The sequence below is a fragment of the Meleagris gallopavo genome, chromosome 3 (genome assembly GCF_905368555.1).
Source record: "Meleagris gallopavo chromosome 3, MGAL_WU_HG_1.1, whole genome shotgun sequence".
Lineage (NCBI taxonomy): Eukaryota > Metazoa > Chordata > Aves > Galliformes > Phasianidae > Meleagris > Meleagris gallopavo.
In genome coordinates this window covers 27,920,868-27,942,048 of record NC_139406.1, presented here as the reverse complement: position 1 = coordinate 27,942,048, position 21,181 = coordinate 27,920,868, and positions in this window count along the sequence as shown.

Here is a 21,181-nt window from a genome sequence, read left to right as displayed (position 1 = left end):
AAAGTCTGTTCTTCTAAATGTTGTCTTCCTACTTTCAAAACATAGTTCTATCTTTCCTTGAGCTGATACAAATGAGAGAACCATTGAGAAAGGATCACATAAACTGAAGTTTGGTAACATCTTTTAGCAATACATTGAGAATCACTTTCTTCCTTTACAAAAATATCTTGTGATCAGATCAGTTTAAAAAGAATAAAAAAGAAATCTTTGTTTCTTGTGAGCAAGAATAGCACATGGCCACATAAGCAATTTTAATATGAAACTTGATAAAAATAATCTTTAAGTAAATTTTGCCATGTGGTTCTGAAAAAAAAGGACAACCCATGCATCTAATATTTAAAAACAAATTATTTTTATGTTCAGTGATCTGAAAATTTCTCACTAGCTGTCTTTGCAATCATACTTCTAGGATAACATTGCTTCTAATACAGTCATTTTCATTTAAAATACAGTCAAAATCTGTTCTCATATGCATGCATATATCACTGTTTTCAGATCTCCAGTACTCAACAAAAACACCTTCTCCCTAAGACAAGATAGTGACTCCACTACCTCCCTGTAGCCTGTGTCAGTGCAGAACCACTCTTTTGGAGAAGAAGTTTTCCCCAATACCCAACCTGAAGCTCCTCTGGTGTAACTTGAGGCCATCACCTCTCATTCTATTACTGTTACCTTGGAAAAAGAGACTGACCTTTACCTCCCCACAACCTCCTTTCAGGTGGCTGTAGAGAATGATAAAGTCTCCCCTGACCCTTCTCCTCTCCTGATTAAGCAGTTCTAATATAGGAGGGAACCAGCACCAAAATGGTGGAGCAGATCAAGAACAGAGAGCATCTTATTCATTCTTAAGGCTATGGTCAAGCCTTAAGAACTGATATGTGATTATAATCATGATAAATGATTTGAAGTTTGCAATTGCTTTCTTTGTGCGTTTGTCATTTTGCAGCTTTAATTTTCAGAAGTTTTGTAGTTCCAGTGACTGTTACACTTAGCTTAAATTACACAGGTAGAAGAGAGGCACACTGTCCCTGCTCCTTTCAGAGTAATTTGCCTGCTATGAGTTCACAATGCATTATCTTACAATGCCACAATCAATCAATTACCTTTTGGCAAGTTAGAGTCAGTTGCAGAACAGAAGACTTGTGTCAAACTTGATAATCTTCATTAACTGTATAAAAACACTTAAGATTGTAGGGGCAGTCAGACATTACTTAACACAGTTTGTACTCCTAAATGTACCTACACAATTGAGAAGATCCATTCATTTCAAGAAATCAATACATTGTAGTATAAGCAAAAGTTTCATAATCTGGTCCCTTAAGTCCTAGCTTGTTGTTCTGAAAAGCATGGTAGGTCATAAAATGGAAATTTTACCTCTCTTCTTTCCAAATATTAAGCACCTATTAATCTAGAACTGTAAAATTCTGACAAATGTAATTATAAGAAATATATCTCATTAAAAAAAATAAAGAGAGAGAGAGAGGCTGAATGAATCATCCACAATTTACATTACTGTGCAATGTAGAGTAATATTTACTGAAGTCTGTTTTCAGCTCAGTATAAACTGACTATATTTGACCTGGTGTACATTCCACAGCAAAATAAGGAGGTATTGCCAGCAGATACTTAGCTGTGAAAATGACTCAACAGCAGACTTCTAGTTTCCTTGAAATGAAGGCAATAAAATATGGAGTGCAAACAGATAGTGATAGAAAAATGACTGCCACTGCTTTTTTCTCTTCTTGAACAGATAGAAGCAACAAATTAACTATATCTTGGAGAGCTTCATCTCTGCTCTTTGATTTTGAATGCTTTTATTTTCTCATGTGCAAAAAGGAGCATCTTGAGGGAAGCCAGTAGCCAGCTATTATAGCCTCTTTATGATGAATGCTCAAATCTTCAAAGGAATATTAAATTGGATCTATAGAATGGAGATATATGAAATCAGAATATATTTTCAAAAACATTTATAAGTAGGTTTTGTTTGGTTGCTAGTTAATCACTAGAAGAATATTTAATTCTTTCTTTCCAATTGTGCTCACCACAGTTAAGCCTGGCTTGGACTGGTTCCATAACAGGGGGCAAAGGACCCACAGACCCATGTCCTGGGAAAGGGAAAAGGGGGAAGAGAAAAAGCAGGGGGATGGGCATAGAAAAGGAAAACAGCAGCAACGAGCAAGGGGAATAAACTTTCCTAAATATAAATATAAACAAGGAGTAGGCAGGCAGAAAGGCAGGGGAAGTCACGAAGGAATACTGATTAAAAAAAAAAAAGAGAGAGAGAGAAAGAAAAAAAAAAAGATAAGCAATGTACTGTGTAAAAAGTAAAATAAAAGAATTAAATCACAGAGAGGTAAAGGTGTTCATTATTTGTGTTTTCTTATTCTCTTAAACGCATACGCAACAATGGCCTTATAATTGCAGAGCAATGTTCATGCTCAATCAAGCTCCTCATGCTGCCCTGGCTGTGAGAGAGAAGGGGGAACACCAGAAATGAGGAAGGGACACAGCTAGGACAACTGATCCACACTGGCCAAAGCATGACCATATGTCATGCTCAGCAATAAAATTTGGGGACAATAAGAGGAAGGGAGGAGAGATGCTAGCAGTAATGCCATTTGTCTTCTGAAAAAGAAAAAACCTGTTATGGATTCTGAGTCGTGTTTTCATGGAAGTAGCTGAACACCAGCCTGATGACAGGAAATAGAGAATGATTTCACTCTTCTGTTTTGCTTGTGCAGATAGCTTTGTGCTTTGCCTAGTAAACTGTCCTTATTTCAAAACATGAGTTGTCACACTTAAACCTTTCCAGTTCTCTTCCTATCCCACCAGTGGAAGTGAGCAAACAGCTCTGTAGAGCTGTTTAAAACAGTTTAAAACAGGAATAGGAGCACCGGGGAAAGAATAGGACAGAAGAGACCCTCCTGTACTTCTCCTAAGAAAAGATGGAATGTAAACTAGAATTGGCTTTCTACACCATTTGACACTCCCCCTAATGCTGTGCGTGTGGGTGCCTGGGATCTTCCCTCACTGTCTTTGAGAACGTGACGAAGTCACCACAGCTCCGGAAGCTCCAGCTGCACGAAAGATGACTGGGCATTTTTAATAGGATTCTTACATAAATATTCCAGTGAAACAGTTCAACTCACCGGATCTAACAACAAAAATGTCAAAGGTATTTACACGGAAAGGAGCAAAACATTATAATGCAACTCATGAATACCATACAAAGCCTTTTCCTATAATATCACTTTCTCTAAATAAAAAAGTAACCCAGCTCTATCCTGAAAATCTAAACACTGCAGATCGAACAAAAGGCACCCAAATTTGATTTAACCCCTCTTTTATATGTGTGTTTTTGTAAGGGCATGCCTAGAACATAGTTTTCAGTGTTTGCAGTAGCATTGCTGCCCACAGATATTTTGTCAGCACTGACGCTTGTAGTTCTGCACACGAAGAATGGGGGAGATGTAGAAGAGGGACTGAGTGAAAGGAAAAATGTGAGTTGTGGGAGGAAACGGCTTTCACGTTCCTGAATCAGCACAGTCATCACATTGAGAGAGAGCCCTCCAGAGATCACAACCTCAGTATATTTATTTTCTGCAAGTTTATACGTTGCAAATTGAGGAAGAACAGAATTAAGTACTAGGGCAAGACAGGTTAGCAGAAAGGGCATAGGCCATTACTGGCAGAAAATATCTAGAACACTTTCAACCACTTTTCCTCTTCCCCTGTTTCTCAGAAGAGAATGTATTTGAATTTCTGTGTTCAAGTTCCACTCTGGAGAGCATATGAATATATATTAATTTTTTTTCTCTCTTCTCTCTTGCAATATTGAAAATTTCTCTGAGAGCATCAAGCAATAGCTGCTGACATTTTTGTGACACATCATCTGTCCTTTTCCTTGTTTTACTGACCATTTTCTTTTTCTCATTTATTCTTCATTTTTTAAATGGTTTTGAGAACACACAGTGTCTCAGTGGAAGACTGACCCCAGATAGAGGTCTGTGATGTAATATCAGTGTAAATTCCAGGAGTATTTAGAAAAAGAAACTTAAGTCAACTACAGATAGAGATATGGAAAAGACATTAAAATGCTAAGAAATAGCCACAAGTTGTACCAGAGGAGGGTTAGGTTAGACATGAGGAAAAACTTTTTCTCTCAGAGAGTGGTCAGGCACTGGAATGGCCTGCCAAGGGAGGTGGTGGCGTTGCCATCGCTGGCAGTGTTCAAGAGGTGTCTGGAAGAGGAGCTACGAGATATGGTTTAGTTTGTGGTAGCAACGGTAATGAGAAGACGGTTGGACTAGATCTTACAGGTCATTTCCAACCTTGTGATTATATGATTCTATGATTCTATGAAATATCCAACTTATCACTCTTGATCAACATCACTATCTTTACAGATGAAACATTATAAGAAGAGATCTTTTAAAATCTGCAGCAAACGTAAAATTTGAACTGAAAACTTCTCCTACTCAAGAAGACTAAATTGAAATAGTTTGTAGCGATAGAAAATTTAGATACTTTTTCTAACTACATATTAAAAAAAGAGTACAGCAGGAATACCACACAAACAACAATGCATTTGACTGGTCAGTAATCTTACTTCTATCTCACATTTGATATAATTTAGCTGTAGTCTTGTAAATTTCAGAACTAAAGAATGTTGGTGATAGTAGTAGCAAAATAAGTAATTAGATTTAAATATTCTCCTTTGACATTATCTGGAATTAATTCCTTTGCACCACAAAATACTGAACATCTCAAATACCCTTTGGTCCCCTAGGACCTGGAATTAGCCACTGTCTGCATCAGTGATGGCTATTTCATTAAATATTTTTATGCAGATTTCCTGGACCTAGCCCAAACTGAGGCTGAGCTCTGCACCAAAGTGAAATTTTCTCCATTGGACTGAATAAGTAGGTAGCTTTACAATCTCTATATTCTATGACTAAAGCTTTGGAAAATGTGCCTACATGTCCCAGACAGATTTGTGTTTTCATATAAATTTGATTTATGTGAAAAAGCAGCTTTCAAGAAGTACAACAGATCAAAAAAAGAATGACTACTTTGACAGCTTCTAATTGTTTCTGTCAGCATTATGGCATTTATAGGCCTGGATGCTATTGAAGGAGCGGCAGGAGATAGGAAACAGTGATTTACAAATTACTGATCCTATTTTGCTGCTGAATCTTATGAAATTGAAAATTTCCAGTTTCAGCAATGAAACAAGGAGTGATTCTGCTTTCTTGTACGTGTCATTTGAATGCTAGAATGATTCATGCATATATTCAAATGATATAATAAACAGATAAGCTTTTATATTAATAATAATGGAACACACAGATCCATTGGCAGCAGAACAAGCTCTACTTCAAAACAGAAATTCTCAACCATGAAGAGAACTGCATTGGAAATATATTTTTTCCAAACAAATTAATGAGCGTGTTTGACATATTGGTTATGAAATGTAACTCTCATGGAAATAAATTATCCCAGTTTGATCAGTTCTGGCATTAGAATTATTATTAATATCACAAAATGTAGTCACATTTACTGTGGTGGAAACTGCAGAAAAGTTTAATCTTTACAGGAAGGCGTATGTAAGTTTCTCTAGCAAAATCAAATCATGCAGTTTCTTGAAGGGGAAGAACTGAAAACATAACTTTTGGTTAAATCTTTTTCCAGAATTCTCCTTGCTTTTGGTATTTCTGGTTTCCTGCTTAATACTGTTGTGGTTTAACCCAGCAGGTAGCTCAGCATCACAGAGCCATTCGCTCACTCCCCCTCTTCCTAGTGGGATGGGGAAAAAAAAAAAAAGAAAAAAAAAAAAAGAAAAAAAAAAGAAAAAAAAAAAAGAAAAAAAGCAGAACTTTTGGGTTTAGATAAAAGTATTTCCAAAGATAGACAAAAGGAAAAGGGTATTTGTTATAACTGTGCATAGATATAACAAGTGGTGTACAAGCAATTGCTCACCATCCCCAACTGATGCCCTGCTAGACCTAGAGCAGCTGAAGAGAATGAGATGAACTCCCACTCTCTTCAAAACTCCATAAGCATGATGTCACATGGTACAGAATATCCCTTTGGCCAGTTTAAGTCAGCTGTCCTAATTCTGTTCCCTCCCAGCTCCGTGAGCGCTGAGCTGCAAATGGCCTTGGCTCTGTACAACACAACTTAGCAGAAACTAGAAACATCAGTTATCAACATTCTTTCTCCCAGAACTAAAAGAAAACAGTTTCATCTCAGATGAAACAAATATTAAGATTCCTCTTAAGAGTTACAAAAGAAGTAGAAAAAAATTTTCAAGGAAATAAAATACATCATGTCTTCTTAAAAGTTACTCGAACTAACAATATCTGGGCAATATCTGCTTGTTACTTTCTCAGAAAAGTTAAGCAATCAAAACCAAACTCAGATATAGTATACTATGTTCTGTAATTACAATATTACTTCAATGACTTGTGGGATATTGGCACAATGGCTGTTGCAACACTATTTCACATTGATTGAGGGAATCAGGTACAAGGAATCCAATATTCCTTGGAGTTATCTTGTGCTTATGCAGCATGTCCAGATCCTGGTCTCTCAGATGCATTTTTCATCTGAATACATTTCAATGTATACGTACCTTCACTTTGAGTTAGTCGAGGAAAGTTCACCTGCAGATATTCCAAAAGTCTTTATGAAATCATTATGGAAGCTGTAGTATGATCATTACAGGATCAAGGATGAATTTATTTGTTAGCTGATCAATACTTTTATCTCATGTTTTTCTCCAAGACAACTCTGTAAAGCACGTTTCTAAGTGAATGCAGAACAGCACTTTTCTGCTTGATTCTGTTTTATTTATTTATTATGAATGCGATGTGCCAAGTAATTGTGGAGAACCTAAACGTAAAACTCAAGGACATTCTCTTACAGATTTGTAGATCTATCCTGCCTCTCCATCAAGAAGTTACAACTCAGGAGGTATTTGATATGTGTACATTCTCTGAAATATATCACTGAATTAATAGTATAGAAAAACTCTGTTTTTAATATTTCTTATGATGATGCAAAATGCATTGTCACTCAAAAGTATCTGTTCCTTCCATCAAATCTCTTAAAACTGTAGACCTCCATGGTATGTACTAAATGATTTAAGATGCTGGGGTAAACCAGAGTGACAGTGCAATTGGATGCTGTTTAATATATGGAACCTTGGAAGTGAGTATCAGATAGTGAGAGAAAAATCAATGTTCAGACTGATACTAGCCCCTTATTTTTACCAATATTCTGTTGTGATTTTGTTGTTGTTGTTGTTTTGTTGTTTGCTTGTTTGCATGTTTAGTTTGGATCATCATCATAAAATATGGGATAATTCATGAAAAATCATTCCTCAGCTACAAGCTGTTTTTTTGCTAGAAGTAAAATATCATGACAAGCCAGCATTCACTGCTTGTGCAGAACTGCTCATATCACTTCTTTCTGCAACTAATACTGAATAGATTTTCAGACACATATGTGGCAAAGGAATGTCTTCCCTGAAATTCCTGTTGTCATAGATTTAGTGAGTAGACCATAGGAGAGACGAAGTTAACAAAGTTCAAGCAAAGCATCCTGCAAAGAACTACTGCTTTTAATTTTCTTCAGAATGTTTTCATAGCTCATGGTACAATGATCAGAGCCACAAGCCACCTTCATGTTCACACCCTTTGAATGCGAGCTGGACCCAATGGATTATTTCCTTAGCTCTCTGGTGAAGCGGTAGGTTTGTTTTCTGCCAGTTGGTCATTTTATTGAAGAATGAACAGTATGAACTATTTTCTTATTGGAAGTCACTGATAGAAAGAATAATTTTAATGAAATAATTTGCTTTTTTTGTTCTTGGTTGTTTTTTTTGTGTTTTTTTTTCCTCCCATAATCTTAGCATTGTTTTATTTCACTTAACTTAGCATTAAATAATTATTTTATCTTTTCTCACATTTATTCAGTAAAACTTAGAGGACTTCTGCTTTTAATCAGACTTGAATCTTTTTAATTTCCACTGAAAATGTTATTATCTGTACTATGTTTATATGTGTAAAGCCTCTGTGAAGAGTTGTGGGATTTGCTGCATACAGTCTTGCTGAAGGCAAAAAAAATCCTGTCTCTTACCTTCTGTCTCTAATACAAGATGAAAAATAATAAACAATACAGCATAACCAGTTTGGCTTCTTCATTATAAATAAATGGTAGATTTTCACTATATTTTTCAATTCTAATAAATATTTTCAGTTTTTCAGTTTATTCACACTGACAACTGCAGGCAAATCATAGGTCTAGATAAAATCACTGCATTTTTAGTTATTGAAAGCTAACATACAACGTATGTTCAAAACTACTAGATTTATAATGTTCAAGTATTTTATGAATATAGAAATTCAAGAATTACTACTGTCACAGTAGCTATACTATCCACTTTTACTCATAGGAAAAAGTGATTCTGTTGAATTTAGAAGATACATACTAACCTCTGAGTTTATGCTACATTTCCTTATTAAATGAAGAGTATCTTTTTTTTTCTATTCAAATTTTGAACCCCACTTATACTATATTTACAGCACAACATGATGTAGTGACAAATAATATAGTATATCTCTTATTATTCTTAACTTTTTCTTAAGAAAGAACACAGTCCACATTCACTACTGAGACATCTGGCTATTTCATTTTCTAAATAGAATTGATTTTTAACCTAGGTACTTATTTAAAACTTTTTAAAGTTAGCATACATGTCTTGCATAAGATCAAGACTAAGTTGCATTCATTTACAGTTCTAATGTAAGACTAAAAATACATGTACTTGAAAGTGGCTCTTGATAAAGTTTTCAAGGTTCCTTGAAAGTAGCAAGAACTCAAATTCTACACTAATAAAAAGTGTCAACATGCACAGGTTAGGCTTGCTTAAGCAAAATAAGGAAATGCTACTTCCCTTTTTTTCTTTTTTTTTTCTTCTTTTTTTTTTTAATTGATAAGTTTAATGGGACTTAAGAAAGAGCAGCCATTTTAAAGTCTCTGAAATGTCTTCCTTAGATATGTAAAAAGTGTGGGCCTGCTCTTGCTGTCTTCCCAGCCTCCACTATGGAAATGTATGAATCATTTGCTTTCAGTGCATCACTTGTTACAAAGACAAGTGCTTCCATGCCATTGCAAGATGGAAAAAATCTGAACACTAACTTTGAGGCTTGTACAGGAAGGGCAATTAGATGTTCTTTCAGTTAATAAGCTGTGTTTCATTGATGGCTTTGATATAAGATGACTTATAAAACTGTCAAAGATGATTCAAAGAGTATTTCTTGCAGTGAAACTATGACCTAAATCATTCTTTATGTTTTAGGTTTACTAGGCATCCTACACCTCAGTTATCAAAGGAACTAAATATAAATCTAACATAAAGAGCTCTTGCTGTATAAGATATCTGACTTGACTTCCAAATAAATTGAAAGCAGAGCTTTTAAAAGCTTGAAATATAATCTTATTACAGAGAAATGAATTACTGAGCTGATTCTGATACTGACAAGACACCTACATCTTCACTGAGATGCTTTCTGACATTTTATACTTCTCTATGTAAAAAATAATGTTTGGTGAAAAATTAATAATAAAACCATGCTGAAGTTCCAGATAATTAAGAAAATAACAGAAATAATACAAAACAAAATTATTCATATTTCCTGAAGTAATTCTCTATTTGAAAATTTGTGTAGGTAAATGAAGATACCAGATAGATCGCTTTGTCACTTCTAGTTTCTATCCTGACACATTGAGACCTTATGCAGACTTGAGCAGTTCTTTGAGGTTGAAATTATAAACACGATCAATAAAATCACGTCTTGACATCCATGAATCAAATCAGTCAAATATTCAGGCAACTTGTCTACTCCTCTTTCATTAGTTTGTGAACATAAATTAAACTGCATGATGTAGTAAAACAGAGATCAGCAATCTTTCCTGAAATAGTAGCTGATCTAATATTAGGAGATATCTTACAAAATATATTTGCTTTGCTAAAAGCATGTTTTATATATCAATAAGACTATGAGGTTGTTGGTATCATCTAAAAAGGAATGTATTACTATTGTATCCTCAAATTGAGTAATTTAGTGACTTTTTTTTTAAAAAAAAGAAGTCTATTAAGGCTATTTAAAATTTTTGATTTGTCACTTCATTTGTATACCTAAAAAAGTCTGCTCATTAAGTCCATTAGATGATTTCTGACCCTAAAAAAAACAGAACTTTCAAACGTCAGTAATAAACAAGATTCTTTAGAAAGCAGATCTTGCAATATGAAAATATTTCATGATGTGGACATTTAAAATAAGAATAAATAATCATTCACGTTATTATTTCACGAAACTTATGATTGAAAAAAGAGTATGAAAATTTCCATTTCATGTTGCTGTTACTAGTATTCCAGCCTGTACACACACATATTTTTCTCAGTGGGGAAGGCAAATATAAATATATAGTTACTACTTCAATCATGCTACAGACCAGAAACAGTCAAAATTTAGATTTCCTCTTCAACATTCAGTCACTGTGTTTGTGCTTTTGTGAATACGTCTACCCATAAGAGATATATAAAGAACTAGGCTGTGAAGAGACTTTATGATGCGTTTTTCTGCAAAGACTTACTATCATGGAAATCTAACTTTTGAGAATATATAATAAAATTGGTAAATCAAAATGAAAATTCATGATGAGACCCTTGAAAATAGCTCTATGTTTAAACATTTCCACAGATCACCAGCATGGTGAATTGAATCTATTTTACCTTTCTCATGTGATTCACCTCTTCTTTGTGTACCTCATGATTTTTCCACGTGTGTATGAAACAAATATATATATATATAGTTATTATATATATAGTTATATATAGTTGTTATAGTATATATAGTTATTTCCAGAGCTTTTGGCTTGTTAGTTTTAGATTGCAATATGCGTTAGATATTAAAAAGAAGAGGAAAAAAGATAGTGGTGGTGGCAGAGGCATAGGAATGGGATTTGCTTGGGACCTCATTAATAATGACTGTTCTCAAGACATAAGAACATGGCATGAAGAAATATTTATGTACTAAAACCAATGGAGATTTTTCCATGAATTTCAGTAAGGCTTCATTCACTAAGTCAGATTTAGTAATGCTGGAAATGGCAAGGATGACTTCAAAGGTAAGTTAGCTTGATCACCCTATTCTGATTCAATGTGCTGCATGTAAATAAATTATCAGTACACTTTGAATCAAAAAGTAAAGTGCTCAAGTGGTATAATTTTCATCTAAGTCTTATTTACTTAGTTATTTAGTATTTCTGTTGAGCACCATTTATTTATTTTTGATAGTAGTGTTATGACCACATGAATACAAGAAAAGCACATAAATATATCTCTTAATTTTATATCCCTGGTTTATGAGTGGTTACACAGATTTGGAAGAAAGTCTATTTCATACTGACAGCCACTGTTGGTACTGATTTTCATAACAAGGAAAATCTCGAGTTCGAATGCTAGGATTCAATGCTGATTATTAACAGTTTGAGCTTTTAGTTTTATTTTTTTAGCCAAAACCCACATGCAGATTACTTGTTTTGAATAAGGGAGCATATATTATCAAGTTTCTAAACTGATCTGAATTTCATTATTTTTCTTTGGATTCTTGGAAATCTGATATTTCACAGTTTTGGTTGGTCAGTAGTATATCAACAGCAATAGTTAATCTATTTTGGTATTTCGTTTCAGGTCTTTTAGACACAAAAAATTTTGAAATAGTTAGTTTTCATTTTTTCTTTATGATTTTCTGGCATTTATTTGGTCAGCTCTCATTTCACCCAATCACATGATAACTAAGAGAAAGTTACTGTTATTATGAGGCCCAAGTCTGGCATAACATTTAACTGTTTTCTTAAATTTAATTGGTCTCATTGAAATCTTATGGTTTCACAAAGGTATAAGTTGCATGCTTAAAAGGAAATATATACTGGAGTTCACCTAGGCAGTCACTTGAGAGGAGCTTTTACTTCAGGCAGGTTTCAACACATTTCATAAAATCAAGTAAATCTGTTTTGAAAGATGCAGCTCAGATCCACTTCTTCAAGTAGTTTTGTCTTTCTCCTTACAAAACCAGAAATGAAATTATTTTGTGCATATTTAATAGAGATAATGAAACAGAGTCCATCAGAGGGCAATGTTGTTCATTACTTACCTATTTTGCACATATTTTCAAAGCTGAACACAAGTTACAAGAAAGTGATTCATCTTTATTTTTAATACCCTACTTTCTCAGGCAGTTCCAATTTTAAAGAAGGATCTCATCTAGGCAGAGAGAGGGAGGGAAATGGAAGAGGAGGAAGGAAAAGAAAAAGAATGTTTCCATCTGTCATTTAGTTTTCTTCTAACAGCTGCTGATTTGACTAATGACAGTTGCATAATTACCATCTCACACGTGTTTGATAATGTTCTTTGTTTGGACTGCCAGTTGTCTTGATGGAGTACACTCAGTGGTGCTATTCAAGAGTGGAAACCTGCTTATTTAAAATCCATGTCTAGAGCAATTTGAAGAGCATGAGCTCCCTATCTGAAACATTCATGCCATCATTGCAAACATTTTTTTATGGTTTTTAATCTTCCCTCTGAAAATTCCACTGCCAGAAGCCATAAATACACCCTTATTATAAATTGTTCTTGAGTGCACAAATACGTTTTCATCCACATTGATACAAGTTTTCAAGAAAGCATAAATACTAGACTAACATCCATATTATTTTATCAATGCTTTTAATAAGTATAGATAACAATAACCAGCACTTTTTACCATGGCTTTTATCCGTAGCTCACTGTATAGATATAATTTTCATTATGCCTTGATCTATCAACAGATACTATCTATAATGATGACTCTCTTCAACCCATGAAGATTTATTTCCAAATCCAACACTTTCATCTGAAATGCAATATTAGTAAAAATTGAAACATTTCTTCAAATCACTAAGCAACGTTCCTACTGCTCCTTGAGGAGAGTTTCTAACCTTATATAAAGTTAACTGGAAGTTGTATTTAAATTCTGCACTCATTGTTTTATGAATGAATATTCTTACCAAAGACTACCTTAGAAAATAATGTAAACAAAGAGATATCTAATCAGAGTTCCTCGGGAATTATTTTGATACTGAAGCAAAAAGCTCAAACATTGTTTCACCTTTCTGTGCTGAAGCCCACATTAGCTGATTAAAAAAATAAATAAAATTAATTAAAGCATTCCCAGGGAAACTCCCACAGTGCTCCACTGTCATGAAAATCTTCTTCAAAACTAATTCTGTTTTGTTGTTGTTGTTGTTGTGTGTTGGATTAATACAGCATTAACAAATGAGAATCAAATTAGAAAACAAAGCAAAAGCAAAACAAATTTAAAAGGTCAACTGAAAGCTAGTTTCTTTAGTTTAATACAAGATTCAGACATGTAATCAAGGAGAATAATATTGTTCAGCAATTCCTAAATGAGTTGAGTTTATTAGAGATCTATATTATTAAGTGACTAGCAATTCATTAAGTTCTGAACAAATTTGATCAGTGTCTAGCATCATTTTAAAAATACTAAAGAAAATATTCAATATGTTTGGCGATTACAGATTGAAAACTTACAAATCATTGTCAACATTTATTCAGAAAGGACGTGTAGATATATTCAGAGGTTACTTTTTGCTTATAATTTTCTCCTCTGTGCAGATTCTTGGGATGCCCTCATTGCTGTAATGTAATTGCTTCCCAGTAGAGATTTAAGCACTCTGACTCAGATGTTAGTCATAACATCTGTCACATGTAGTTTATGATCACTCTCATCCTCTCCCTAGGGAGTGCATGAGGAGTGCTATATTATTTTTTTAGTGTTTGATTCAGGAGGAATTTATTTTTTATATATTGCAACTTAATAACCTAGGCAAATAAATGGAGATGTTGTGCTTTTAGTAGTTTACTATGTCAACTTGTAACAGATTTTATGAAATATTTTTATCTATTTTGGGGGTAGTTAAACTGTAGCTGTTACAATAGTTAAATGCTCAGCTAATGTGCTCAACAACACAAGAAATGGCTGGAAGTCCATAAGAAGGCTGTATGTCTCTTAGGACCCTTGGGACTTTTACAGTGCAGAACAGTGATTATAGTATAATTCCAATCCTTTGACATTTTTTTTTTCACTGTAGTTCAAGTTAATTAGCTTTGTGGTTGGATTACTGGGTTCCCTCCAACTTTTATAACATCACTAGTGATGCCATCTGTCCCAGGTATTTTTCCTCTTAAAGTCTTCATGACTTTCTCTATCATGCATAAGGCAAGATTATTTCTTCACGTCCCTTTTTATGTCATAGGAGGTGGTGAAACTTGTCATGTTTGTCTCTATGCATCCTTGTAGAGCTGCTGGTAAAGATCATCTGCTCCCTGCAGGATGCTATCTTTCCCCCTGTAATTACTCTTTCATCACTGTCTGAGAGGGACATCTGGTGTCAATTATCTGTTTTCTTCTCATCTTGCTACAGCTGTTTCTTTTAAGAGTATTTTAAATCATTTCTATGTTGCACTGTATTTTCAGATCCTTTGTGATCTTTTATTTTCAAGGTCATGCAGTTCATGAAGTTACAAATAATCATTTGTTTTCTCCTATGATTGCTTCTTTTAACATGCATGCCCTATAAGCATTTGAATTAGTAAACTGATTGTGATAAAACACAATAGACATAGGTTATTACTATTACTGCTATAATGAGATCTCTTTTTCAAAGAAATTGGTGAACTCTGTATTCATCTCAAGAGAGAAAGAGACTGAGGGGAGACTTCATGGTGGCCTGCAGCTCCTCACAGGAGAGAGGAGGGGTAGCACTGATTTCTGCTCTCTAGTGACAGCAACAGGACCTGAAGGATAAGGAGTTACCCCCATACCAAATATTTCTGCAGTATCTTAACCAGGTGCCAGACTTTCTCGCACAACGTTGCTAGGGAACTCAGGCAAAGCTGGTGAAAGGAAAATTCTACAGTGAAAGAATTCTTAAGATCTTGTCAACAGCAGAGTTCTAGATGGTGAATAAAAGTCTGTAGATAAGAAATTTTCAAAAACAGATAACAGATACTCAACTGTTCTATTCCAGGTTACATATGTAGATGTGGGGCAACCATTTATTCAAGCTAAAATGCAATCCAAGCCTCTCAGGTTACTTTTTATCCTTTTTTTTCTTTTTTTTTTTTTTTTTTTCTTACAGAGTGCCAAGGACACAGGCTGCTCACTGCTTGTATCTGGTTAAAGTGCTATATAACCACATTGCTGAATATAAAAAGGCAAAGATGAAAGATTTATTTATTTTATGTAAGGACTATTTGCTCTCTTTTGGGGCCTAGAGTGGAATGACAAGTAGCTAAGAATACATGCAGTCTCTGGAGATAAGAAGCAATTCCATGACAACCAGTGACAAATTTAAATCAATATATGTATTTTCACAAATTAACCCTCTTCTGAGAAAAGTAAGGAAGCCTAGCTGTCTTTAATATATTCGGTTTGATTGTTTGTTTGTTTTTGTATTTTGCAAAGGTTTGTTTTAGTTGAAGTTTAGTTCTTATTTCCAAACTGCTATTTGTATTGTAACACTCTTTCAAGATAAAACCACTAACCTTCAGAAAACTGAGCGTCTCTAAGAGAATCAAGATCTTCCATCATGACTTAATTGTATTTATTCTATCTAGAAACTCTGGAGAAAGCTGGCTTCTGAAATATATAAATACGTCATAACCATAACTTGTGCTTTATTCTGTTAGTGTAGAAATTAATGGGATAATTTCAAAAATCTCATTTTCAAAACGTATTATAAATACGTTGGGTTTGTACTACTTCAGAGAATTAATATATTTTTTTTCTGCCAGTTCAGCTTAAGCTAATCAATAAAAACTACAGTCTGAATTCTTCTCCCTTTCTATTATTGTTGTGCCATCCGTGGATTGAGAGATTGAATCTGATTTCAATTTCACAGATTTGCACAGATTTATGCTATTATGATGCTTGACTGAGTGTAATCTGGTCACAATAATTCTTTTTTTTCTTTTCTCAGGTAACTCAACTTGGCAACAAAGGGAGATGCATAACTTTCCACAAACAGATTTCTGAAAATGTACACTTTTTAGTTTAAATTTGTGAACATTAACTCTTTCAACAACTTCAGAACATTCTTATGATTAATTAATTATCTAATTAATCATTGACAACACCATAAACCTGGGTGAGGAAGTTTTGACAGAGGTAGTAAAAAAAGGGAAATCTATTTACTACATAACCACTTAGTTTAACATCCTGTCACTCTTTTTTAGTGTATCTCTCATATCCTTTTTTTTTCTTTTCTTTTTTTATTTTTTTCCAGACAGACAGTCACAGAATGGCACTGGGAATCAAACTTTATAAGACTGTCCCTGGACCAGCTGGGACAGAGCTGATTTTTCCTTCAGAGTGTCTGATATGATGCTACATTTTTTAGGAGGCTCTAGGAGAAAAACGATGCTGATAACGCACCAATGGTTTAGCTGTTGCTGAGCAGTGCTGTACAGAGCCATGGACATTTCAGTTTCTCAGTGTAGTGTATTATCCTGCCAATGAGGGGGTTGGAGGGCACAAAGAGTTGGGAAGGAACTGAACCAGGACAGCTAATCTAAACTGGCCAAAGAAATATCCCATACCATATGACATCATGGGGAAAAAAAGAAACATGAAGAACAGTGGAGAGTTGGCCAGGTGGGCAGCCGCTGCTAGGGGTCTGGCTGGGCATCAATTGGTGGGAAGTGAGCAATTACTTGTGCATCACTTGCATTGTGTACATATAAAATTATCATTAGTGTTATACTTTCACCCTTCTTTCCTGTCTTAATAAAGAGTTTTATTACAACTCTCAAGTTCAACTTTGTTTTTCTCTTCATTCTCTCCCCCATCCCACTTGGGGTGAGAGGGGGCAAGCAAATGACCATGTGGTACTTCTTTCCTAATGGTATCCCGGGCTCCATCAGAAGAGGGTTGGTCAGCAAGGACAGGGAGGTGATTGCCCCTCTCTACTCCACCCTCATGAAGCCCCGTCTGGAGTACTGCGTCCATTTGGTGCCCCCGGTACAATGGAGATGTGGAGCTGTTGCAGAGGGCCCAGAGGAGGGCCACAAAGATGATCAGGGGGAGGGAGGGAGGACTGGAACACCTCCAATACAAAGACAGCTGAGGGTGCTGGGCTTGTTCTGCCTGGAGAAGGCTGTAAGGAGACCTCTTGCAGCTTTTCAGTATTTAAAAGGGGATTATAAACTGGAAGGAAATCGATGACAAGGGTAGGCAGTGATAGAATAAGGGGGAATGGTTTTAAGCTCAAGGAGGAAGGTTTATATTAGATATTAAGGGGAAGTTCTTTACAGAGAGAGTGGTGAGGTGCTGGAACAGGCTGCCGAGAGAAGTTGTGAATGCTCTGTCCCTGGAGGTGTTTAAAATCAGGTTGGATGAGGCCCTGGGCAGCCTGGTCTAGTAGAAGATCTGGAGGTTGGTGGCCCTGCAGGTTGGTGGCAGGGGGGCTGGAACTCTATGATTCTTGATGTCCCTTCCAACCCAAGCCATTCTATGATTCTATGAAGTCTTTTATGAAATTGAAAAAGAATAAATAGTAAAAAAGTTATCTTACCTGAGGGCATTCTGGTTTTCTATTTTTAGTATATGCTTGACCACTCTTTCTGTCCAGTCCAATAGGGTCTTGAACTACAAGACAAGCCATATAAGAAAAGTGGATCTGCCAATAACTTGGGAGAGAAGATAGCTTACACATGAAGTAGTATTTTTTACAGGTCAAAGCTATATCTAATCAAATAATAGCAGATATTAATCTTTATAAACATACTTCAGTGGTCTCAGACTGTTAAACAGATGAGGTAGGAAGTAACCATTTTCATTTCACAATTATAGGACGCAGAATGACATTAAATGCACTGCATCAGGTTTGTCCAACAAACCAGCAACAGAACTGGAAATAGAAGGTTGGTCTCTTGAACTCTAACAGAGTGTTTTCCAAGAACACTGTCAAAGTCCAAGTTGTTTTAAAAACCACTTGCAGCTTCATAGCAATTCTGGTGATGAGAAATAGAGCACATAAACCAAAAGTTTGAAATTGCATTTTGGAAGAGAATTCAATCCTTCCATACAACACAGAAGATATGAATTATCTCTACTACATAATGTTGTTATCAGGACATGTTTCTTGTGCGTATTATGGAAATGAAACAGAGAAATACACAGAAGGCATACAAAAATGATGCCCTTCTATTTTTAATAAACATTTTTCACTAGTAGCCAGAAACCCTTTACAGCATTACCAGTCAAAACCCAAGAGTCCACCCTAAAATCCTGCCTCCTGCTTAGCTGTTGTGCTCAGTAGCCTCAGGCTTTAAAATTTAACTTTTATTTAAAGACCTATCATATCAACTCCTAATTCAGCTGCTTCTGAAATAAGAGTACACTCTAAAAGTTAGGGTTCATTTCTAACTATTGAGAAATACTTAAAGATATGTCATTGGTAACATCAAATTCAGGTTCATTAGGGGAAAGTCCTGTTTAACAAACTTAATCTGCTTTTATAACAAGATTATTCATCTACTTGACATAGAGAAGACAGTTGAAGTGTTTATGGATTTCAGAAAAGCTTTAGATACTATTTCTCACAGTATCCTTCTGAACAAAATGTTCAAAACATAGATTAAAAAAAAAAAACAAACAAACCACAACGCCATGGTTGAACAACTGATGGGTGGGTCGGTTGCAAAATGTTATAGTAAATGGAGTTACCTTAGAGTGGTGGCCAGTCACTAGTGTGATTCCACAGAGCTCCAGTTTAGGACTCCACTGGAAAGTATACTGTGTAAATTTGTGGACAATGCTAACTTGGGAAGAGCTGTAGACTCCATCAAGGGTAGAGAGGCTTTGCAGTGAGATCTTGACAAATTGAAGGGCTGGGCAATCACCAATTGCATTAAGATTATCTAGAGCAAATGCTGGATTTTGCATCAGGGATGAGGTAGTCCTTGATATATGTACAGACTGGGTGTCACAGGCTGGGAAGCAGCCCAATGGAAGAAAGGTTTGGGATTCTAGTTGATGGCAAGTTGAATATGATTCAATAATGTGTCCTGGAAACCAAAAGGTCCAACTATAACCTGGGATACACCAGGCTCAGTACTGATAGCCAGGAGACGGAAGGGATTGTTCTGCTCTTGTATATACTGTGTGGCCTCACCTCAAGCACTGGATGCAGTTTTAGGCATCACAATATAAGAACATAAAACTATCAGGGAGCATAAGAAGTAGGACTATAAAGATGGTGAAATGTCCAGAGGAGAACATACACAAGCAACAGCTGAAGTTACTTGGTCTGTTTGCCTCAGAGAAGAGTCTGAGGGGGAACCTCATGACAGCCTAGAGCTTTCTCACAAAGGGAGCAGAGGGCCAGGCACTAATGTGTTCTCTCTGGTGACAGTGACAGGACCCAAAGGAATGGCACGGAGCTGTGACAGGGGAGGCTGAAATTGGCTATTACAAAGAGGTTCTTCACCAGCGGGTGACTGAGCACTGAGCAATAGGTCACGGTACCAAGCTTGCCAGAGTTCAGGAAGCATTTCGACAATGCTCTCAGACATAGGGTTTAAACGTTGGGTGGTCCTGTGTGGAGCCAAGAGCTGGAATTGATTGTCCTTGTGAATCTCTTCCAACTCAGGTTGATCTATGATTCTATGACCACTGGAGGTAATTTCCACATCCCATACGAATGGGATGGAAATTAGTGTATTATTGTGCTAAATGGGGATTTTTTTACTATCTAAATGCTCTCCTTGTATATCTTCTTTTTTATTCTTTTAGATCACAGTTATATGCAATTATGCTCTTTCTTAAAAAAGCTTTTGTTACATACCATAACATGATGTGATACCTCCTTTACAATGCTTTGCCACCATTGCTCAACGAGAAGCAGGAAGTCTCTGTATACATGAACTTACTGCTTCATGCCACTCTGAATTATCTCATAGTGCGTCTTAGATATCTGCACATGAACAGAAAACTCCCAGAGGAAAATGTTTTCATTAGATTTCAACAGTGTCCCAGCCTTCATCAATCTACAAAGCAAAATTCCTGTTTGATCTTGAACTTAGTTCTCTATAGGGCAGGGCAGACTGCAGCAGTATCACATAGTGGTTTAACTCTGTGCACTGCTGTCATAAGTAATTTAGTTTTGAATATGGATTAGAGGATTTTTCATTTTTTTGGCCTGCAGTGCAAAAAGCTATTCTTTACTTTAATTAGACATCACCTGCAAATAAATCCAATTTCAATAAGTGAATGACACCTACTTGCAAAGGAGTCTTTCTAATTCAGCTCACTGAATTAATCCTTAATTTTAAATAAAATCTATTGAAAAACTTATAAAATGTTTGTTTGTTTAATTCAGTTAGCTCTTTGGTATAAATGAAATGGCATCCACACACTTTTCAGTCTGTTGATTTAATTCTTCCTGTGTTACTCTCACTTTGTCATCCACTTTTATATTCAGAGAAATTGTTGCCCTACACTCTCCTGAACCTATATAAATGAGTATAGATTAAACAAGACATTTGCTCATTATTTCTGATAAGTCTTTTAAAAAAGACAGATTCCTATACAAAAAAGGGGAAAAAAAAAACATCTTCAGATTAAACTGAAATCTGTCTTCTTGGTGATTTCATAGAAAAGTTCTTCTATGTTGTTCCTTTTCAAGGGATCACAACTAGTTATGTAGCCGTTTGCAGTTTCCTGGAACCCCATTTCCATATCATTACAACAAAATCTTTTTGATCATGTAAGGTGATAGTCATCTCCAGCACTCCTCACATCCACAAAGCACATCAATTTTTTGAGCAAAACTAGTAATGCAGGCTCCCTAAACTGACTCACACCACCTCAACTTGGAAAACTATCTCAAGGAAGGATTAATTCATTTCAGGAGGGTGTCTTCTCCCCCCCATCCAAATGATCTTTGACCTCAGATGGCTACAATTAGGTGAATTGAATCTTGCCTAGAGTTAAAAAAAACAAAAAAGAAAAAAAAAGAAAGAAAAAAAGAAGATGATAAATATGTAAGT